Raw genomic sequence first — 21,186 nt, 5'->3', positions numbered from 1 at the left:
TCTACTTGAATATTTCCAATAGTGGGAAGCTTAATCTCACAAAGTGTCACATTTCACAGTTAGATAGCTCTATTAGGAGGTCCCCTTAAAAAAAAAGTCAAAAAGTCTGCCTCTCTCTGATTTCTACCCACTATCCCTATCTCTCTTCCATGGGGTAATACAGAAAGTGAAATCTAAACAAGGGGCCAAAGAATCATTGCTGCTCTTGTTGTCCTCATAAGGAGTTCCTCAGAGCTTGTGATAAAAATTTTTCAGAGACCTTTCTGCTGAATTTTTCTTGGAGACCTAAAATGGGAGATAAGCTTATGATTTCTGGACAAATTGAACTATTTGTCATCTCCTATCTTTATCCCCTGAAATAGGCTTCCTACTCCCATTTCTGCCTACTGAAGATTTTTCTCTCCTTCAAGACTGGCTCAATCACTATATTGTTCATGAAGCTTTCTTTTCCCTGATTATCCAATCTGAAGGTAATTATCTCCTTCAAATTTATTTTTGTAGACTTTGGATTTCTTCTTTTAACTTATAATATTCTAACTTCTATTATAGTTACTTTGTGAACACGCCTTACCACCTTTACTCAAATAATAAATTTCATATCAGTAGGGATTGTATTTTATTCCACTTCTTATATTCCTCGTAGAATGTCTAGCATAGAACAGACTCAACAAATGTTTGTTGACTTTGTTATTGTCATTGCTATGAATTATAAGTACATCTGATTTCTGAAGTTGCCTCAAAGGCCAGAATGGTAACTTCTTTTAGGTTGGGCAACTAATTGGAAAAAAGGAAGTTGATGAAGGGAAAATTCTTTCTTCATCCAAAATGGCTATTGTGGTTAAGTTACATACACTCTTTGGTTTTTAAAAATCCTCCTAGAAGAGACTTACATAAACTGATGCTAAGTGAAATGAGTAGAACCAAGAGAACATTTTATATAGCAACAACAAGATTATGTGATGCTCAACTTTGATGGACTTGGTTCTTCTCAGCAATCAGGTGAGTCAGGCCATTTCTTATAGATTTGTGATGGAGAGAGCCATCTGCATCCAGGAAAAGAGCTGTGGGGACTGAATATGGATCACAACATAGTATTTTCACCTTTTTTATTGTTGTTTGCTTGCTTCTTTTTCGTTCTCATTTTCCCTCTTTTTTGACTGATTTTTCTTGAGCAGCATGATAAATGTGGAAATATATATATTGCACATATTTATACATATTTAACCTATATTGGATAGGGAAGGGAGGGGAAATAATTTGGAACACAAGGTTTTACAAGGGGGAATGTTGAAAACTATCTTGGAATGTATTTTGAAAATAAAAAGCTATTAAAAAAAAGAAAATAAAATGGATTTCCCCTTGGGGGGAAAAATACTCCTAGGAGTGATGTTATATTTCTATCTCAAAAGGAATGGAACCATTTAGAAACATGAACCATTAAGAGTGATAGAAAGTACAAGTGGAAGGTTAACCCAAGGATAATTTGGAGAATTCCAATTGATATAGATGGTCAATTTGAATAACCCAGGCCTGGAAATTCTCCTCCTTTTTCCCTACTACTTTCAACGACTATATAATTTATTCAAATCTCCAGACTTCTTATAGAGACCTAGTCTACATTATGGGCTTGATCTTCAAAGCTTTCTTTTTTCTTCAATGTCTGTACCCAGTGGAAAATATCACCCCAGTTCTCATAATACAAGCAGCCAAAGAGGTTTCTTGCCATACTAAACAGTGGCTGACAACTATTTCTGAAAGCTGTAACATTTTCACCACTTTTAAATCAGCACCATATGACCCATACTCCTCCTCTTCCTCCTCCTTCTCTTTCTCCTCTTCCTCCTCCTCCTCATTAAAAAAACCCAAAAGGGTAGATTAGAAAATCCCTCCCATTCCCCATGATTAGAGCCAATTTGGGGAAAGGTCTAGGAAATATAAAGAAATGAAACCTCTGATCACAGAAATCCCTGTCTCCCTTCTTCTCAAAGAGCCTTACTTTTCTCCCTGGAAACAATTTTTAGTGTCTTTTATAAATTTTTTTTTTCTGGTCATAAGGCACCAGGTTCCTTTGGGACCTAGTGCTTTTTTATTGAGATGATGATTCTCATTTGGCATTGAGTTGCTTAGGAGTTTTGTATTAAAAGTAATAACTATTTTTACCTTGGCCAGAAAGCGACAAAACACAGATCTCTTACTCTGTATTAGTTCTCTTTATTAAACTGGAAACAAAGTAGGTGGGGATGGGGGAAAAACACGTCAGAAAAAAAAATACTTGTCTATTTAGTACTTAAAATCAGGCAAAGGGTGCTTAAGAGTTTAATACAGTAGAAATAAAGGGATAAGAAAAATAAAAATCCTGCAACCAAAGCGAATGGATGGGTCTAGAACCCCATAGCTAATCAATCACTCACAGCTCAAATCTCATTTTGTTAGAAGGTCCACACTGTCTCCAACTTCTGTTACATGAAGTCTGAATTAGATACATTAGTCCCTATGTTTACTTACTCCTTTGTCTTGTTTAGGATCGTAAAATTCTTAGAGCAAAAAGGGCCCTTAGACTATAGGACATCAACATCAGAACTGGAAGATTCCTTAGAGACCACCTCACCAAATCCCCTCATTTTAGAGAGGAAGAAAATAATAACCGAGAGGGGAATTTATATTCCCAGGTTTATGTAGTAAGTTTAGTAGTCATCTTGGAGTTCATAAAGAGCATAAAGAGAAAAGGGATTTTTCTATTGCAACATGGTTTATAGATACAGCTCCTGCACCTTTCCTTGTCTTCTAAATTTCCTTCTTGAAACTCCTAGTGGAGCTCCAGGAAACTGATAACAACACTGTATTCCCATTAAAATATAAAGCACCATTACCACCACTACCAGGTCTTCACCATCTGTTGTCACAATCTGGGTAGCTGACTCTAAAGTCCTCGACAAATCCCACATTAGGGTGTATTCTCCCTTTGGGACAGTGTCTTCTTCATTTCACTCCTACTCTATGTTCAGCAAAGTTGAATTCCCAGTGTTATTTTGAGGTTTTATTTTTTGGGGGGATTGAGAGAACCCCTAACCCATGAGGTATAAGGAACTCAAAGTGAGGAAATCCTATCAATCAATGCAAACAAACATCTATTCTGCTATCTATAGTTTTAAAGTCTTCTGAAGCACCATGAGATTAAGTGACTTCAGTGGATCTCACAGACACTATGGTATCAGAAGTGGGGTTTCTGACTCTGAGGCAATTCTTTCTCTATCACACATTGCCTCTTTCTCAGTGATATATTTGCTAAAAATGCCCATGGTAATATCAAAAGAAATGACTTCTTTTTCATCTCTAGTACAGAACTTCTAATGAGATTTACTTCATAAAGGTTTATTTTTCCCTTTTCTCCTATGCCTTTTTTGTGGCATGGTAGAAACAACAGCACAGATTTGAAGTTCAAATCTAGATTTTGCTATGTATTAGAGGGGTGATTTTGACCAAATCACTTTATCCCTCAGGCCTTCCAAATTTACGTTTACTAATATACAAAATGAAGGGGTTAATAAAAGCAATTTCTAGCCTTGGTTTAAATATTACAGTCCTATGAAATGTACAGTAAAGTCCATACATATCATCTCCTATAACTGCTGTAGGAGACTTGATCAAATGGGATGTTTTAAGAATGAGCTAGCTAACCAGAACTTTGTTTCAACCTTTATTCATTGATCATTAGTCCTGAAAGAGATCTTTGAGATAATCTAGTCCAATTCCTTAATTTTGTAGTTGAGGAAGCTGAGGTGCAAGATGGGGAATGATTTGCTCAGTTATTCAAAAACAGAATCAGCATTAAAACCCATGTCTCTTTATATTCACCCCAATGCTCTTTTCATTGTACTGCAATACCTTTTTTAAATTAAATTTTTTCCTCAATAGTATTTTATTTTCCCCAATACACATAAAGATAGTTTTCAATATTCATTTTTATAAGATTGTGTGTTCCAAAATTTTCTCCCTCCCTTTCTTATCTCCCCCTAAGACAGCAAGCAATCTGATATAGGTTAAACATATAAATCCTTTTAAACATATTTCCATATTTGTCACATTGTGCAAGAAAAATCAGACCAAAAGGAAAAAAACAAGAGAAAGAAAAAGCAAACAACAAACAAAGGTGAAAATACTGTGCTTGGATTTACATTTGGTCTCTCAGGAATCCAGATCGTGTTTTCCATCCCAAATCTATCAAAATTTTCTTGAATCACTGCATAAAATGCCTTTTAAAAAGAAATTTTTTAGATATCCTATTCTACTTTCCTTAAATACAGAGCAGAAAACACTCCAAGAGGGATTTGAGTTGTTGGGAGTTTTTTAATTGTTCTTTTTTGGCTAAGTGAAGATCTTGGGGTTCCTCAAGAACTTCACAATTGATAAACACATTGTAAGCTCCTACTATGTGTCAGATTGCTATGCCTTCAGAAAATACAATGTTACTTCTAAATATCATTGACCTTTGACCAGGGTTCTAAAATGTTTTATCCTCTGAAAGTGGCTACTGAAACTAATCTATAATCATAGCTTTAAAAACAAACCATTGTTTGCCTTCTTTTTTAAAAAGTTAAGGATGAGAAGTTTGATAATCTAAAACCAGATGATCACATTTTATTGTAGTGCATGACAAAAAGAGTTTTAAACTTGGAAGGGCACTCTAAATAGTTAATAAGAACACTAGAATTCTTTGAAGCTGCCATTAAAAAAGAAAGCTGGCCTCAAAGCTAGCAAGACTTGGAGATTCAACTCCTATCTCTGGCACAGGATAGGATTCTAGGCAAACAAGTTAACCTCTTGGTGCTCTGGACAATTCTCTAAGACTATACAAGCTGCAGAGAAAGGACCAAACTGCATTAATGGATGTGCTTTTATCTGGGAATTCCTTGTACTAATAAACCACAGGTACAATCCCTACCTTTAAGAACAATACATTTTTACAGCATTTTAAGGTTTACAAAGTGCTTTCCTTACAACAGTTATGGGAGGCAAGTAATATTCAGTATTATCTTCATTCCACACATGGGAAACTGAAGCTCCAAGAGATTACACACACATACACCAAAAAAAAAAAAAAAAAAAAAAAAAAAAAAAAAAAAAAAGATTAGTTTTTGGTCAGAAAACTAGCAAGTGTTAAAGGCAGAATTCGATTCCCAAAGCTTTGTTACTCTGAGTTCTATGCTCTTTGCACTAAAAAATTCTGCTTCTACTATTACCAAGGCAACAATAAAGCATTACTTTGCCTTCGTTTTTTCAGCGGATAGGGGTTGTACCTAACTAAAAAGAAAATAATAAAATGGCTATCCTTTATTTGATTCTTAAAAGAAATAAACACACACACACACACACACACACACACACACACACACACACACACACGACAAAAGGGAACTTCTTCAGAAAGACAGCCAGGCATTTCCCTTAAGTATCTGGAATTAGATTCTCTTCCAATCATTTTCTGAAGAAATCAGTAAGAAAAGTAAATGTCCAATCCCTCTAGAAATTGTACTGAGTACAAGTGGCCTACCATGAAAAGGATGTGTAAAACGCACTCTGAGCAAGTCATTCTGCCCAAGCTGGTCAAAAAAACAAGGTATCACCAAAAGAACTTGGTTGACAGATGTTTTTAAAACTAATTTTGATTGTTTATTCAAGAAAAAGCCAGTTATTTGTTCTGTTATCAGCAAAAAAGAAATATTCACAACTTGTCAAGAAAAGGAAAAAAACCCCCACAAAAGTTTAAGCTTCTTTAAGACATAGATATTATAGAAATGTAAGAATAATTTTTTAAATTACCACTTTCAATACTACTTCATTGAGTTACTATGCTGTGACTGTTTTCTGAAGGGCCAGGATAATATTTCTTAGTCTTTGCTTTTAGATTAAAAACATTAATTTCATTTGAATAGTTTCTTTTCCAAAACTAGTTTTCTATCCCAAATGGTCTCTAGTAGAATAATCCAGGGATCTTTCTTTGACCCTGTGATATGTAACATAGTTTGCAATGGCTTCGATAAAGGCCTAGCTTCTGAAGCTAGGAAGGATGGTTAATGGATTGCATAATAGAGTCAGGTTCAAAAGGGATCTTGAAAAGCTAGTGCATTGGGTTTAATTTAATAATATACATTATATACTTATAAATGCATACATACATATTTTTATATGTTATATATAAAATAATTTATTCAATAAGATATAGTCTCACACTTGTATTAAAAAAAGCAACTCCATAAATACAGGATGGAGGAATATGCTTCGGTAGCAGTTGTTTTAAGAGAAACTTGATGATTTTAATGTGCTACAAGTTCAATATGAGTCAGCAGCATAATATGGAAGATAAAAAACAAATGGGATCTCTCTATGCAGCCTAGAGCTCTTAGAAAAAGATACAATTGATTAATGCATTGTACTCCACTCTAGTCAGATCACCTGGAATATGTTCATTTCTGAGAACCAAGAACACTAACAAAAAGGATATCAACTGAATTGAAAAATGTCCAAGGGGAGGATCCAGATGAGAAGGGCCTGATGTCCATATTAGAGCAGGATTAGTTGAAAGAATTGGACACAATTTTTTAAATATGAAAAAACACAGGGAAGGTCATATAATTGTCTCCAAATATTTGATGAGTTGGGGTAAGACTTATTTATTCTATGTATTTCCTGAAGTTAAAACTGGGAACTATGGCTGGAAGTTACAAAGAGGCAAATTTAGGCTGGTGGGGAGGGAGGGAGTCCTAAGGGGAAGTCCTAATTATTAGTGCTGTCTGAAGTGGAATGGACTGCCTTGAAAGGAGATAGGTGGTAGATTCTTTCTCCTCAGAGATCTTTAAGGAGAGGCTGGACAACCATTTGTCATGTGCCTAAGAGTAGCAACTTCTTTTGTGTATTTATGAACTGAACTAAATGGCTGCTGAGACAGCTCTGGCAACTCTCAAATTCCATGATTCTTGTCATATAGCCTTTACATTTTAGGGGGAATCTGTTTATTCAAGAGCCAGAAGCATGAGACTCAACCACCAAGAACACATATTAGAAAAACAAAATGGCAGAGATGGAAGGGACTTTAGTGATTTATCTCTTCCAATATTTTTATTTTGCAGATATGGAAAACTAAGCCTGAAATAAGGAGGTATCATATTTCATAGAGCATCAGGTCTGGAGTCAGGAAGACTCATCTTCCTGAATTCAAACCCAGCCTCAGTCTCCCTAATTGTGTGACTCTGGGCAAGTCATTTAACCCTGTTTTTTTCAGTTTCCTCAACTGTCAAATGAACTGGAGAAGGAAATGGTAAACCATTCCATTATTTTAAGAAAACCTGGGATGGGGTCATGAAGCATCAGACACAACTGAAAAATGACTGAATAATAACAACAAAGGTAGGACCAGGAAAAACCCATTTCCTAAAGCCCAATGTTCTTTTCGGCAGTGTTAAAAAATAGAAAAAAGTTCATGATTTGAATATGGCAAAGAGTGTAAAAGTCTTCAGAGATGAAACAGTGATGAAGACTGAGAAACCCAGGCTATCAGAACTGGAATTTTCTCTCTGGGTGGGCAGAGTTGGAAGGGGGTTGCCTGGAAAAGGTGCCTTTGGCAGTCTTCTGGTAGGGGTCATAGGAGAAAGTGAGCAGCAATCTTTTATTTTTCTTTATAAAATTATTAAAGCCAGTTGGGTGTGAGAGACCTCAGTTTTTCATATATTAATTCCCTTTTATTTTAATAAGGAAAAGCTAATTTCAAAGAGAGCTCCATGACTGTGTTCAAGTTAACTGTTCTATCACAATGTTCCCATTGTAAACCAAAGGACTTCTTGGCCTTTAAACTTCAGTTATAAAAATTTGGTTTGAGCTCAAAGTTTGGCATGAATAGAGTTATTTTAATTTCACTTATTGAATATTTTTTAAAAATCTGTTTGGCTTTTAAAAATTTTGTTCTTTTTTTTTTTAGATGAATATTTACCAATGTGGAATGCAGGGAGTGGGGTGGGAGCGAGGGACTTTTCAGAAAGAGGACTCATATGGATACCACCCAAAGGGTACCAATTTGCTTAGACTATATTTGCCTGTTTCCTAGATTGAAAACTGCTGAATAAGGCCAACTGGTCAGTTTACAAGTCTTTACTATGTATTAAATCCTAACTATGGTCAGACACAGTACTAACTACAAGAGGTATAAAGAAAGGTGCAAAAAAAAAATTCCTGCCGTCATATTCTAATGGGGGAGAAGAAAGCTCTATGTATATACAAGAAAAACTGTGTAGATAGAAGTTAATTTCAACAAAAAGAGAATAACTGATAAAGATCCTTGCAGAAGATGAGATTTGAGGAGGTTAAAATGGGGAGGTGAAGAGGGAAAATAAGACCCCTTAATGCAGAGCTTCCTTTTCTATCATAATCTCCTGTCTCTTTACAATCAAGTATAATTGTAGGCATATAGTATACAGCACAGAGAGCAATGGACCAGGAGTCATGAGATTGGATTAATTTCATCCCTAATATTTGTTAGTTGTGTGTATACTTTGAACAAGCTACTTCTCCTCTCTGAAGCCCAGTTTTCTAATCTGTAAAATAAAGGAGAATAATACTTGCACTACATACTTCATTGAGGAATTCTGATGAAATAATTATGAGAAAGTCAAGTCAAGAAGTTTTTATTAAGTGCTTTCAGTGTGCCAGGCACAGTGCTAAGTATTGGAGAAAACTGTTATGCAAATGACAGTGGCAATTTTTATAGAATCACAGAGTTTAAGTCTGGAAGTGACTTCCTTTTGTAAAATAGGAAAACTGACATTTCAGGGGTCCTCAAACTACGGCCCATGGGCCAGATGCAGCATCTGAGCATGATTATCCCCCTCACTCAGGGCTATGAAGTTTCTTTATTTAAAGGCCCACAAAACAAAGTTTTTGTTTTTACATAGTCTGGCCCTCCAACAGTCTGAGGGACAGTGAACTACCTCCTATTTAAAAAATTTGAGGACCCCTAGGCTAAGTGATCTCTCAGCCAGTCAATAGCCACGTATCAAGCACTAATAATGCATCAGACAACACACATTGGGGATGCAATAGAAGGCAAAAGACAGTGTTCTTGCCCAATGTCACACAATTAATGAATGACAGATCTTGTTAGAGCAGTTACTATTATAAATCTCATTTAATTCAACTTTAATAATACTGAAATGAGTGATAATACTGACAACCTGAAATGAAGTTCTCTTTTATACTATCTAAACAAAACAGAAAGCTGCTTTCTGTTACTTTAAAATTACTTTGGCAACATAAATGGCAACGTTTTTTCTTTTGAATAAAAAATGCGCCAATTACAAAGTATCTATCAAGAAACCTAGTTCAAGTTGACTGGGTAGTACCTCATCCCCTACATCCTGACCTCAACCAGCACCATGAAGTTGTTTCTCTTGGGAAAGACACAAAGACAAATAACTTAGCCCCCTGAAGGTCAGTTTTCCTGTTACATGTTAATCTACAGACAAGATAGGGGTTTGAAAATCAGCTTGATTATGTATGATCTGTGAAACTGTGGACAAGTCACAACTTTCATGTGCCTCAGTTTCTGTGAAATGAAGAGAATACCAATATGGTCCATCTCACAGGGTTGAGACTCAAATAAAACCACAACTGTTAAGCAAAAATCTTACACAAATGTTTGCTATTGTTGTTAACAGCATCTCTGAATCTACTCAACCTCTATCTTCCTATCCCCAAACCATGTGGAAAATTTTGGGGAAAATTTTTTTTAATTCCTCCTGATAAAAACTTAATTGAATAAGTTTATGGAATGTTAGTAATGAAAGATAATTTCAGAACCATCTATTTCAAACTTTCATTTTGCAGAAAAGGAAAGCTGGTGGTCAGTGACTCACTGAAGACCATATGGAAACAAAAGTAAGATATACATCAAGGTCTTCTACCCCTAGGAAATACTATTCCACACTGCTTATTCCCAGGGTTCAAGCTTTATCTGTGGATGACACCCAAATGATCCTCGTCATTGCCTACCTCAGTTTCCTTATCTGTCAAATGGACAAAATAATAGCATCTACACCCTCCCTCCCCTTTCTCCCCCCCTCTCCCCCCCCGTCTTATGAAGATCAAAAAAAGCAATATGTGTAAAATACTTTGCAAACCTTAAAGTACTATATAAATATTAACTATTACAAGGTCTACCTATACTTCACTGCTCAAATCAAATACTACATCCTCTGTGAGGGCCTGCCACATTCTCCATTATATAGCACTGTGAGGCAGCAGGGAGAGTGGAAAGAACATTTAATATAGACTCAGAAGAACCAGGTTCAGATCCTATATCACCTTGAAAAAGTCTTGAAAATAGGGAGCTACTTCCCTTCCAGGGTTGTTTGGAAAATGTGGGAAGGAAGGGGCAGGGCTAAAAGGAAAGAAGAAAGGAATAATCATGGACTATTTGCTAGCTACTGGGTTAAGAACATTACAATTGTCTGGTATATCAATGTAATTTATTTAGATCACTGCTTATCTACCTTTATCATCCATTTTACAGGATGATTGTGAATCATATTTCCCTCAAGAGAAGGTAAGATTCAAGAAAAAGAGACCCTGGTTTTTCTCTGAGAAGCAAACTGATTCTACTATGTCCCAATTTTGGTTGATGCCTGGAACCACCTCTCAGTTCATCAGAACAGATCTGAAAAGGTAAGTACCAGCTCTTAAGTGAGGACGGGGATATTAAAAAATCTCCAGGTTAGTATTATTTTAGGATGTTCTGTACTAAAGGCATAAGAAGGTGACCAACAAATGTCCTATTAATGGAGTCTATAAGATCAAGCATAGGAACTCAACTCTCATAGAAGGATTGGCTTGAGCATTTAAGGGAAAAAGCCAAATTCCCTCTCTAACTCAGAGTGAAAAAAAAAAAAACCCAAAACAGCAAAATTTCCCAGAAAAAGGGTTATTTCCAAAATCATGTACAGAAGACACACACAAACAACACAGAGGAGGGGGGAAATAGGGAGCAGTCTGACATGCCTCCTCTCTGGATGCAAACCGCTAAAAAGTCATTCTATTCCCCCAAAGCCCACTCCTGTGTCTCTTCCCCAGTTGTCTTTCTTGTGGGTGCCTGAGTAATCCTGGAGGAATTTCCAATGTTTAATACATTTGCTGAGTTGAAGAAATTCCTTCTTCTCCTTCTCTCCCTACCCCAACAATTAACTCCACATCATAGTGAGCAGTCTATTTACCAAGATGGCAACAACATAGCCTTTACCCATCATTGGCAGGATATAAATGATCTCTCCTATTCTATTCTTCTTTATTGGATGCTGCCAAGACTCTGCCCATTAAACTGTTTACAATGAAAGGCAGCAAGTCACAACATGTTATGGCACATGACCCTGTCTAGTCAGCAAATTGGAGAAAATCTAACAGAAGACAATTCTCTCCCTCTGCCTCATCCTTCACTTAGTCTTGGTAAGGCTAGATAAAAGAGGGAACTCAGAGGAATTCAGACAGCCACCAGACATAGAATAGAAGGTACTAGAATTGGATACAGCAAGTCCTGAGTTCCAATCTGTGAACTCTAACACTCATGTATGGCATGCCATAACTATAGTGGTACCATGGAAAAAGTCCTGCATCAGAGAATTTGGTGTCAGAGAATCTAGTAATAAGTTCTGACTCTGGTGTGGAACAAACTGTGATCTTGGGTATGTCACTTCCCTTTTCTGGGCCTCAGTTTCCCATTTTATAGATGGGATTGGATTTGAAGGTATCTTAAGGTGTCTTCAAACTCTAAAAGCTATGACATTGTATTTTCTAAGGTCTTTTTTATCACTAAGTTTTAGGGCATTTTCTCTACTCTCACTGTCCTTCCTCTGACATCTAAGTTTCCACTCTAGAAAATGACAACAAGCATATTTACATTATCTACTTTCAGGGCTATAATAGGGAAAGGATCTTGTAAAATTGGAGCAGAAAAAACACCTCCTGCATTGTTTCCTTATAATCAAACTATTACAAATAAAGTAGGATTAGGTCATTGCTCTGGGAGAGGAAATAATCCCTTACCATTTCACCCCAAAATCTTCTTTCACTTATGCGGCATTTGAGTAAATGATCTAAGAGAGGCCTTTATTCAGGCCTTAGAATGGTGAGATCTCAATAGACTATGTCAGACTTAAATCACTAGCAGAGTAAACTCAAAAACCTTATAGAAAAAGAAGAAACAAAATAGGTACCCACTATTTGGGAAATGGATGAACAAATTATAAATGTAGAAGAATATTAAAATATCACAAAAACAATGAATAGGAAGAATTTAGAGAAGGATAAACAGATCCTTAGGAATGAGAAAAAATGAAGAAAATAGAACTAAGAAGATATTCATTATGACTATGAAAATGTAAATATAACATTAGAAAGTAGCCAACAACCAATGAACTTGAAGAAAAATGAACGTGGAACAAAAGAAATAAGAAAATGTACCTTTTATATTATAGTGGAGAAATAGGGACTATGGATGTAGAATATGGCATGTAATGTTAGATGTTTGTTTTGGCTTGTTTTGCTTTGCTTAAATGTTTTTCTTTTGTTACAAAGAAAGGTTCAATGTTAAGGAAAAATAACCATAAGTGGAAACAAGAATAAATTTATATGAAAATTAATAAAACTTAGGTAGTTGTGGTAAAATGGAAAAAGCACTAGGATTTATAATCAGAAGATCTGAATTCAAATCCTGATTCAGCAATTTAAGAGACTTAGATTGTCACTTCCCTTTACTTGAGCTCAGTTTCCCCATCTGTAAAAAATCAAGGAGAGTGAATTAGATGATCTCAAAAGATTTCTTTCAATATTCTAAAACTGATGATTCGAATCGCTAAAGGCTGGGGCTCTTTAGTGCAATTTAATTACTAAAGGGCTCTTCACCTGCATTTCAATTTTTCAGAATCGAAACCAAATCCCCAAACTCTCTCTATCTAATCTGGCCTTGATTCTCTTTCTGCAGGGTGGCTAACAATCTTTAGAAGCCCCCTTTCTGCACCTACATCACCAAAAATGTCAGTCACACAGACAGGAAGTTGGGCCTGGCTGAGGTCATTCCCCTGGGGCTCCTGCAGTTTGCGGTGGGTTAGTGGTGGTGGTGGTTTCAGTCTTGCTTTTTTGGTGACCTTAGAAGTGCTTATTTATGCATTTAAAGCCCATGATCTAATACTTTCTGGTTTGGCTGCTTTCTTCATAATAGCAGCCTGTAAAAAAAGCATTGGAGAATTCCCCATGTTTTCTCATTTTGGGTCAAAAAAATAAACTGCCATCTATACGGCATTAAATAATGCCCACACGATGTGTTGGAATATGTTGCTCCAGCAGCAAAAAAGCAATTTGGAGATATTTGGTAACTTGGGGGTCCGCTAATCAGTCGCAGTCACTTTTCGATAGAAGTTGAAGAGTAACATTCTAAGCTCGTGTTAAAGCAATTTAAAAAAAATGCTGGATTTGTTCATGTTTTCCCCATTTCTTCACAGAAGAGTCAATGTTTTCAACATCCTTTCCCTCTGTAATTTTCCTATTGGCACGGCCACATCTGACCATGAAACCCCACGTAGGTATGTTACAGAAACAGTGATTGTTGAAACAGACGCGAGTCTCTGGCATGAGCTTCTCTCCTTTACAAAATTAAAATGCCTTTTCAGTTCATAGACTGTAATGTACTTTAGAGATGAATACAAAAAGGAGTAACTGACACTCGCAGACGAAATGAGAAAGGAGTAGATTGTCTCATTTATGTATCATTCTGCCTCCCCTTTTCCCTTCACATGAAGGTAGAATGTTGCACATTTGCCCTTTCATTATGGGGAAATAATTTCATTTTGTACTTAGTTTCTTTAGCTAAATTCACAAAAAAGATAATCCCCTATGGAACACTCCACATACTTCATGCATTTCATTTTTTAAAAAATACCCAAGATTGGTGCGGGTGCTCATTCTGTTAATATAAAGTGAACCATATGACATCATTTCATAAGTTTCTATGACTAAAAAAAAATCCTTTAGCTGGTGGCCAAGCTGGGGTTGAGATACGATAGACAGATGTATATGGACCGGGGATAGGCAACGAACCTATGATTTCATTAAACAAAATTCCTGGATGCTGAAAACTCCCTTTTCCAATGCAAGTCAGTCTCTACAGCCATGAGCATGGAGCTGGAACATGACAAAAACAGATCCTGAACTCGGTTCCCGGATCAGAGGCTAGCTCTCTATCCATTATGCTATTGAGTTATAAACATATTTACTGGGTACAAAAGAAAAATTAAAAGAACTATCATTTAAAGCATATATAGAGGAAAATTAATTCCTTAAACAAAAGCTTTTATAGTCACCTATATCAGATGAATTGCTTGTAAAATGTTTTAGTAGCAAATAAAATAATAATCCTTTTTGTGTTGCCCAGTTAGGGAGCCTCCCCCATAACCAAGCAATAAAATAAACAATAAACAGCAACAATTAGTTTTTCAGACCGCTAAAATCCAGATCTTTTGTGGATTCAGAACTGATCAAAGCTCCAGATTCAGATTTCTAATACATCACGTTTTTATCTAGATACAGACTTTTCAGAGGTAATTAAAGGTGATATTAGTGTTTACTGAGATGTATCTGTGGGCAATGAGATATTCATAATAATTAACTGTCCTTCACAAAAGAACTCCTATTAACATCATACCATCAACATTAATATTTAAACATACACACCATCCCTAAACTCTTAGGTTTAGAATATCTTATATTTAATTCATAAAGAAATTGTTCAATTTTCTATGCCAGCTATTAATTATTTTTTTATTAAATTATTTTTGAATTCCTCTTAAGATGCTATTCTCAATGACATATATAAATTATATCAAAATGCCTAACATCTTTGGAAGAGGGAAGGGGAGGGAAGGAGAAAAATTTGCTCAAAATCTTGTAAAAATGAATACTAAAATATTTCTTGACATGTAACTGAGGGGAAAAATACTATTTATTAAAAAAAAAGATGCTATGCAATGTAATGATAGACACTGCAACACAAATCCTACTGCAAACTATTATCCTTCCATGCAAACTTGGCATTTCTTCCCCCTATGTACAGTCTATGGCCTCCCACTTAGCCTCTCTCCTGATATCTAAATTATTAAATGTGTGTGGCCAATTTAAATTTGTACCAATTTTTTCATGGAAGAAACAAGTGAAAATATCAGGTATCACCAAATATCTTTCCAAGAAAACATTCCAAATGTACTCTGACTTACGGATAAGGGACAACACCCCTATTATCTAAATGCTTGTTTTTGTTTTCTTCTGTTAACAAATTTCACTAGTGAAGCTTAGGAGAAAAACTGTCTTTGCTTTTTACATCTTTCTTAATTAAAACAGTACATATAGAGCTATTGAGAGTAAAAGCACCAAATATCCTATATCGGCTTGTTGCACAAAGAGCTCACAACCATCTTTTTTTCCCCCAAAACAATTTAAATGAGAGTAAACAATGAGTGAACAAAAGCAATGAATGGATAAGATGATAAGTAAGCCAGAGGTTATAGAGAAAGAATTCAGACCAGAGTTTTTCAGTTTCCTTTTTTCTCTAAACATAATATTCTTCTTACTTTAAAAATATTTTCATCAGCACATGAAGATTATAAAACAAGTTACTCCTTAAGACTCAACAGAATTGTGAGCTATTATTACTCAGCTCTGTTCCATTAAAAGAGGGCAAGGATGGATTCCCAGGGTCAGTCCCCAGTGAGCAGCTATTGTCAATCACCAGGATGTCACTGCTATGAAGTCCCACCTAATTGAAGGGGGCTTAGCCCCACCCTAAACCAGGGTGTTGGTTAAACACCATTAAAAGAGTTAAGATCTGCAAATAAAGAAAATGAGGCATTGTCTTAAGTGAATTAAGGTAGCCACTGGCCAATTATTTCCTGTTCCCTGCTAACAACGGCAACAGACAAAAGGAACCATTTTGGAAAGACTTGTTATGGGATGGAGAAGGATGGAAGGGGGATGTGAATGTGCTTTTTCTGTCAACAGTTCAGTGTTTTCACAGCTCAGTGTCCTTACTGGGGTTAAACACTTGGCAAGGAGTGAGGTAGGGGGATGTGGATAAAGAAAAAAGTTTGTTCTGCCACCAGAGAGAACTGTCCTGGCAGCACCCTCTTGTTGAGTTTTTCTGCCTTGGGAGTTATTGACTATTGGAGCACTTAAGCCCAGCAACACTAGAGATAAAGAGAAACCACATTAGTTATGCACTACCCTGCTTTTAAAAAGGACTCTCCAATTTTTCTTTCCTTTTTGTAGAAAGGTTAATGCCAATAGAAAGTACTAAGTTAGGGGTCTTTGTTTAATCTCCCAAATCCAGTTGGGAAACATAATTCCTCTCCTTCCCTATGTACTGTTCCATTTTTCATAATGTAGAAATAATGGGCTGTGCTGCCAGAACCAGCAGGCGCTGTTATCTATATTTGTAATGTTTTAACTATACATTTTAATAATAATCCAATAATAACCACAGCTCATATTTCTAAAAGGCCTCAGGAGTTACATAGTGCTTGTTCCATAAACTCCCTGTGAGATGGGGAGTGTTGGAATCATTATCTTTTTTTTTTTTTTTAACAAATGGGGAAACTGAGATTTATACCAACTATTTTTCTTTACTGATGATCTCCTCTCCATGTGCTATGCAGTATAATCATACATTGCAACACAAAAAATTGTCACAATCTCCTTCTCTTCTTGTAAATTTTATTTTATTTTAATTTTTGCTCTTTGATCAAAGCCACTCAGGCAGGATGTGTTCTGATTCCAAGTCTGGTGCTATTGCCATGACATTTCACTGCTTTTTCATGTCGTGTACCCCAGAGAAAAGACTGTATGGGTAGTTCTCTATATAAAATATTTCATTGCTGAGGGCTTTCGTTTGCCCACTAGGAAAAGGTAGTATGTATGCATGGAAATAGTATTGAAAACCTAGATTTGTTTTGGGCTATGTTGCTTACTATCTGTTGAAGCTGGGCAGTTCATTTCTCCTCTCTCAAGTTCCTCAACACTAAATTAAAGGGATTGGACTGCATGATCTCTAAAGTAGCTCAAAGTCCTATGATCCCAATTGTATGCCACCCCTTCCCCCTATCACTTAACCTCCCCCAAACAACAACACTTCACATCTCTCATTTTCTCATGACTACAGAGAGCATTTTTTCCACTACTCAGAGTCATCATAATCTGCAATCAATTCCACACATTAAGCATAACAACCTGTGACTTTATTATACAAGGAGTTTATGGTGAGGCTAATTAGCGTCTAACTGGGCACTCCAGCTGAGGACACCTAAAAAACATCTGGCAGCAGAAGCCTGGTGAAGGGGTGGGGAGAGTCGGTTCACAGGGCCACGAAATCCCATCAGAGCTAGTTCCAGTCAGATCTTAGCAAAACTTGTCTCTTGTCTTTGACCAAAGTTATCTTTGGAAAGGTAACTGAAAAAATAAGGAAACTGGCTTCTTCTTTGCCAGAAAGGACAGATTTTGTAGTTGGGAGCACATGCCTTTTAAAATGAACACAAGTTGAGTGTGTACATTTTACACAGATCCACTTGTGTCTACACAAGGACACGCTCACCCTAGATTGCAAGCACACCCATTTTTAAAAAAATGCATTTTGCAAATGGTATTTTCAGTCTTCCAATAATAGCTTGATTTGACTCATTAATTCTCTTGAATATGGTTAACAATCCCTCAGCAGTTAAAACAACAGAAATAATGCCAAATATTGCCAACATCATAGCTTTAGTAGTTGGCCAAATGAGAATGATATAATAAGCTCCCAAACTAAGACATTTTGTGAACGAACTCTTTATAAGTCATTCAGACAGGAGATTATGAAATTTAAAGAAGATAAAATTTACCCCAGACATGTTGATTTCCTTTAGTAAGTTAATAGTTAGAATTATGTGTACATACATATACACATAGTTAGAAAAATGTGTATATACCATGTGTCCCAAAAGTCTTAGTGCAGTTAAAAATCACACTTAGTTATTTGGGTCATCCTGTATATATGGAAATGTCAAATGGTCTTCCATGTATGTATACAAATATATATAGGCAAGAAAAGCTCAAGGAGAGGTAAATAAAGAAAACTCTTATCTAGTCACGTATAAAATATTATAACAAAGCTATTTTTAAAATTCTAAATTAAATGAGGAATTAAAAATGTTTCAGAAAATATTAATTACTGTAATATCTCATTTCTTTCTTTCCTTTTTTCCCCTGGCTGTTCTGGGAATCTTCTCATGATTTCATATAGGGTTTTACTTAGGATCTATCTTAAAGAATTTTTAAATCTAGTACTTGCTATAGCAAAAAGCTAATTGTAGTTGCTTTCAAAGAAAACCCAAATCTGCCTTTAGTGGCCATCCAAATTAAGTATCATCTTTTTTGGATCAGAAACCAAATAAAGCTGTATATCTAAAAACTCAGGTACTCTTGCAATATAGGGGTAGGGGGTGGCACCAAAAGGAAACCTGGGAATGGGAAGGGAAGAGAGTAAAGATTAAAAAATAGCCAAAAAATCTTAATAATAGCAGCTTATATTTGTACTGGATTTACAGATTAGAGAAAGATTAACAAAAACAGAGGAAATGATGGTTTGAGAAAAGTTTTTGAATGTAGATTATTTCAAAACAGGGAAGCAGAGTTTCCTGCATCCAGTATAGAACTGCTTTGAACCTTGTTCAAATGTACTCCCAGCCCATTTGTTAGTTACAATGTTAGAGAATTAAATGTTTGCAAGGGCCTATTAATAAATTTTAAGCAAATCCAAAACATTTTCTTGGCTGCACAATGTTATTTAACAATGAAAATTTCAGTAGAGGAGAAATATACTATTACATGAATGGAATATTAAAAAAAAAAAAAACACAGCAATTGTACCCTGGGCAATAATTTCCTTTGGAAGGTATTCCCTAACTCAGACATAATTTAACACTCAAAAGCTGATTTGATGTTTGTAAATCACTCTCAAATTCCCCTAAGCCTTAAGAACAGCTCTGGATGCAGGTTTGGTATTAACTCATTTCACTGCATCAGGTAATTAAACGTCACTGAAACAGTTGTGATTTATATAGAAGTACTGCAATTTTTTTGTTGTTGTTAAAAAGGTAATTAAAGATTATGTGGCAGTTCTCAACATTGTGTTCATAAAATTCAGCATGAGTTTTATTTTCAGATTCCCAAACCCGCATGGTCAGTTTCACCTCTTTCAAGACGGAGACCCTACGAACTGCCCTAACAATTCATCAACTGAAAAGGAGTTATGGACTCTGGGGGTGCAAGTGCTTTAACCCCAAGGCTGTTTTTGCTGTTTTGCTTCAGCAGTAAGTAGTTGGTTTGAGAAGTAGTTATCCGACCTTTGGCACTTATGTATTTGCACTTAAATAACTTCTGTAGCACTATATTATTTATTTTGGGCAGGAAAAACAAAAACAAAACTTCACGAGCTAAAACCAACAAACAAGATTTTGGATCGTGGCATAAAATCCCATTCTTTGTTTTCTTCAGTTCAACAATAATAAATTTCAAAAAGAAACAAATACACACACCAACCCAGTGTTTTTAATAAGCACCTCTCGTCACCAGGTTCTGCGTAACAAATACCAATTATTTTGGGGTCCCATTCTCGGCCGGAGAAGGAAATAATAAAGTGGCGATTAGGGCAACAATCTGACACCCCTAAAAGGGTCAAGGGAAGAAGCGTCACTAGTTAGGACACCACTGCCCTCGGCTTTTTCAATACAAAGCGAGTTTCAAAGAGGAAAGAACGTCTGCTTGTCTGCTGACTCCTAGGAGTTAGCAGAGTCAACTCGTCTTAGCATCTCCCCGGCCCCCGCCTGGCAGGCAGGCTTTGGTCTCCGCAAACTCACCTTAAACGTGCCGGTCCTCCTCCGGCAGCGGGTGCGGACTCAGCCCGCTCTCCTCTCTGTCCTCAGCAGTCTCCGGGCGCAGGAAGGTTTCCGCACCTGGCGCCTGTCAGCACTCGGCCGCCAGTCGGATCAGGGGCAGCGTCCTACAATGTTCCCTCCCTCTCTTGCTAGCCCAGCACTTGTCCACTCTCTCCTCAGCCCAGCAATGACGCGGCTCTGGCCACCTGGGCCAGGTTTGCCCCGGTTTATCCCTGTCCGCAGAGGTGACTGAGTAATCTCGGGAATCTGCGGCGCAGCGGTTCCTCAGCAAAGCCCCAAGTGCTGGGGGAGCAGTCCCGCAGCCCCACAGGCCGCGCTCCCCCGGACCAACACCGTTCCTCTGCACCAGACCCAAGGCGAGCCCGTTCCCGGATCTCCAAGGCACTGGCGGAGCGCGAAGGTCGGGCAGAGCGCCCAGCTAGTCTTGCTCACTCGACTCCCCCAGCCCGCGCACTCAGTCCCCTTGGGTCAATCAGTCCAGAAGACAGCGCGCACGGGCAGCTCCGCGCCTCTGTAGACGCAGCCTGTCAATGGCCTCTGAAGCAGCCTCCGTAACCCCGCTGGAGGCGTTGGAGGGCGCTCGCAGGGACAGCGTTTTGTTTTGTTTTTTAGAGGAGAAGCACCCTTACTCGACTGGGGTGCGAGGTCTGGGAAGCCGGAGAAGTTAGCCCTCTAGCCTGCGACCCACGACCCTTCGTCTCCCAGTTTAGTTACTTACTCTGTTCTACCTCCCCAACCCGAGGCCAGCGTGCGCCCGTGGGAGGCGTGTGTGTGTGTGAGAATGCGCGCGAGGGGGAAAGGGTGATGGTCTCTGTACTCACCACGGGCTGCTGGAAAGAAGCTCCCACGTACCCGGGCCGAGCCTGCGGGCGGCTGCGGAGGCGCTAGTGGCCGAGCGATTCCCCTTCCCCCCAATCCCCCGCCGTCCTTTCCTCCAGTCTCTTCTTGTTTCCCCCTCCTCCCCTCGGGTTGCGGCTCTCTAGGCCCCCAGGCGAGGTGGGGTGGGGCGGGGCGAGGCCCGCGTGCGAGGTGAAAGGGTCGCGGGGAACTGGGACACTCAGGGGCGCGCGGCGCCTCGAGGAGGATCCGGGCTGCAGCGAGTTCGCGGAGAGGAGCGGGTATCGGACTGAGGCAGCTGCTGCTTAGAGATTTCCTTCGCTTAACCCCGAGCACGCCT

General features: G+C 37.7%; 1 protein-coding gene across 2 annotated transcripts in view; it reads right to left on the bottom strand.

Annotated features, from left to right (window-relative positions):
- EYA2 (EYA transcriptional coactivator and phosphatase 2) overlaps positions 1–20,929 on the bottom strand; it is a 228,772-nt gene extending 207,843 nt beyond the window's left edge. Inside the window, exon 1 of one of the 2 annotated variants that reach the window (XM_051976529.1) lies at positions 20,831–20,929. The gene's annotated coding sequence lies outside the window, so the exon portion shown is untranslated. Of the gene's footprint in view, positions 1–19,970; positions 20,726–20,830 lie in introns of those variants that run through there. The other variant, XM_051976530.1, reaches the window with a different exon arrangement.
- Between the last annotated feature and the right edge of the window lie 257 nt (positions 20,930–21,186).

Source organism: Antechinus flavipes, chromosome 2 (genome assembly GCF_016432865.1).
Source record: "Antechinus flavipes isolate AdamAnt ecotype Samford, QLD, Australia chromosome 2, AdamAnt_v2, whole genome shotgun sequence".
NCBI classification, from domain to species: Eukaryota; Metazoa; Chordata; class Mammalia; order Dasyuromorphia; family Dasyuridae; genus Antechinus; species Antechinus flavipes.
The sequence above is the reverse complement of the archived record's forward strand: the minus strand, read 5'-3'. Positions and strand labels throughout refer to the sequence as shown.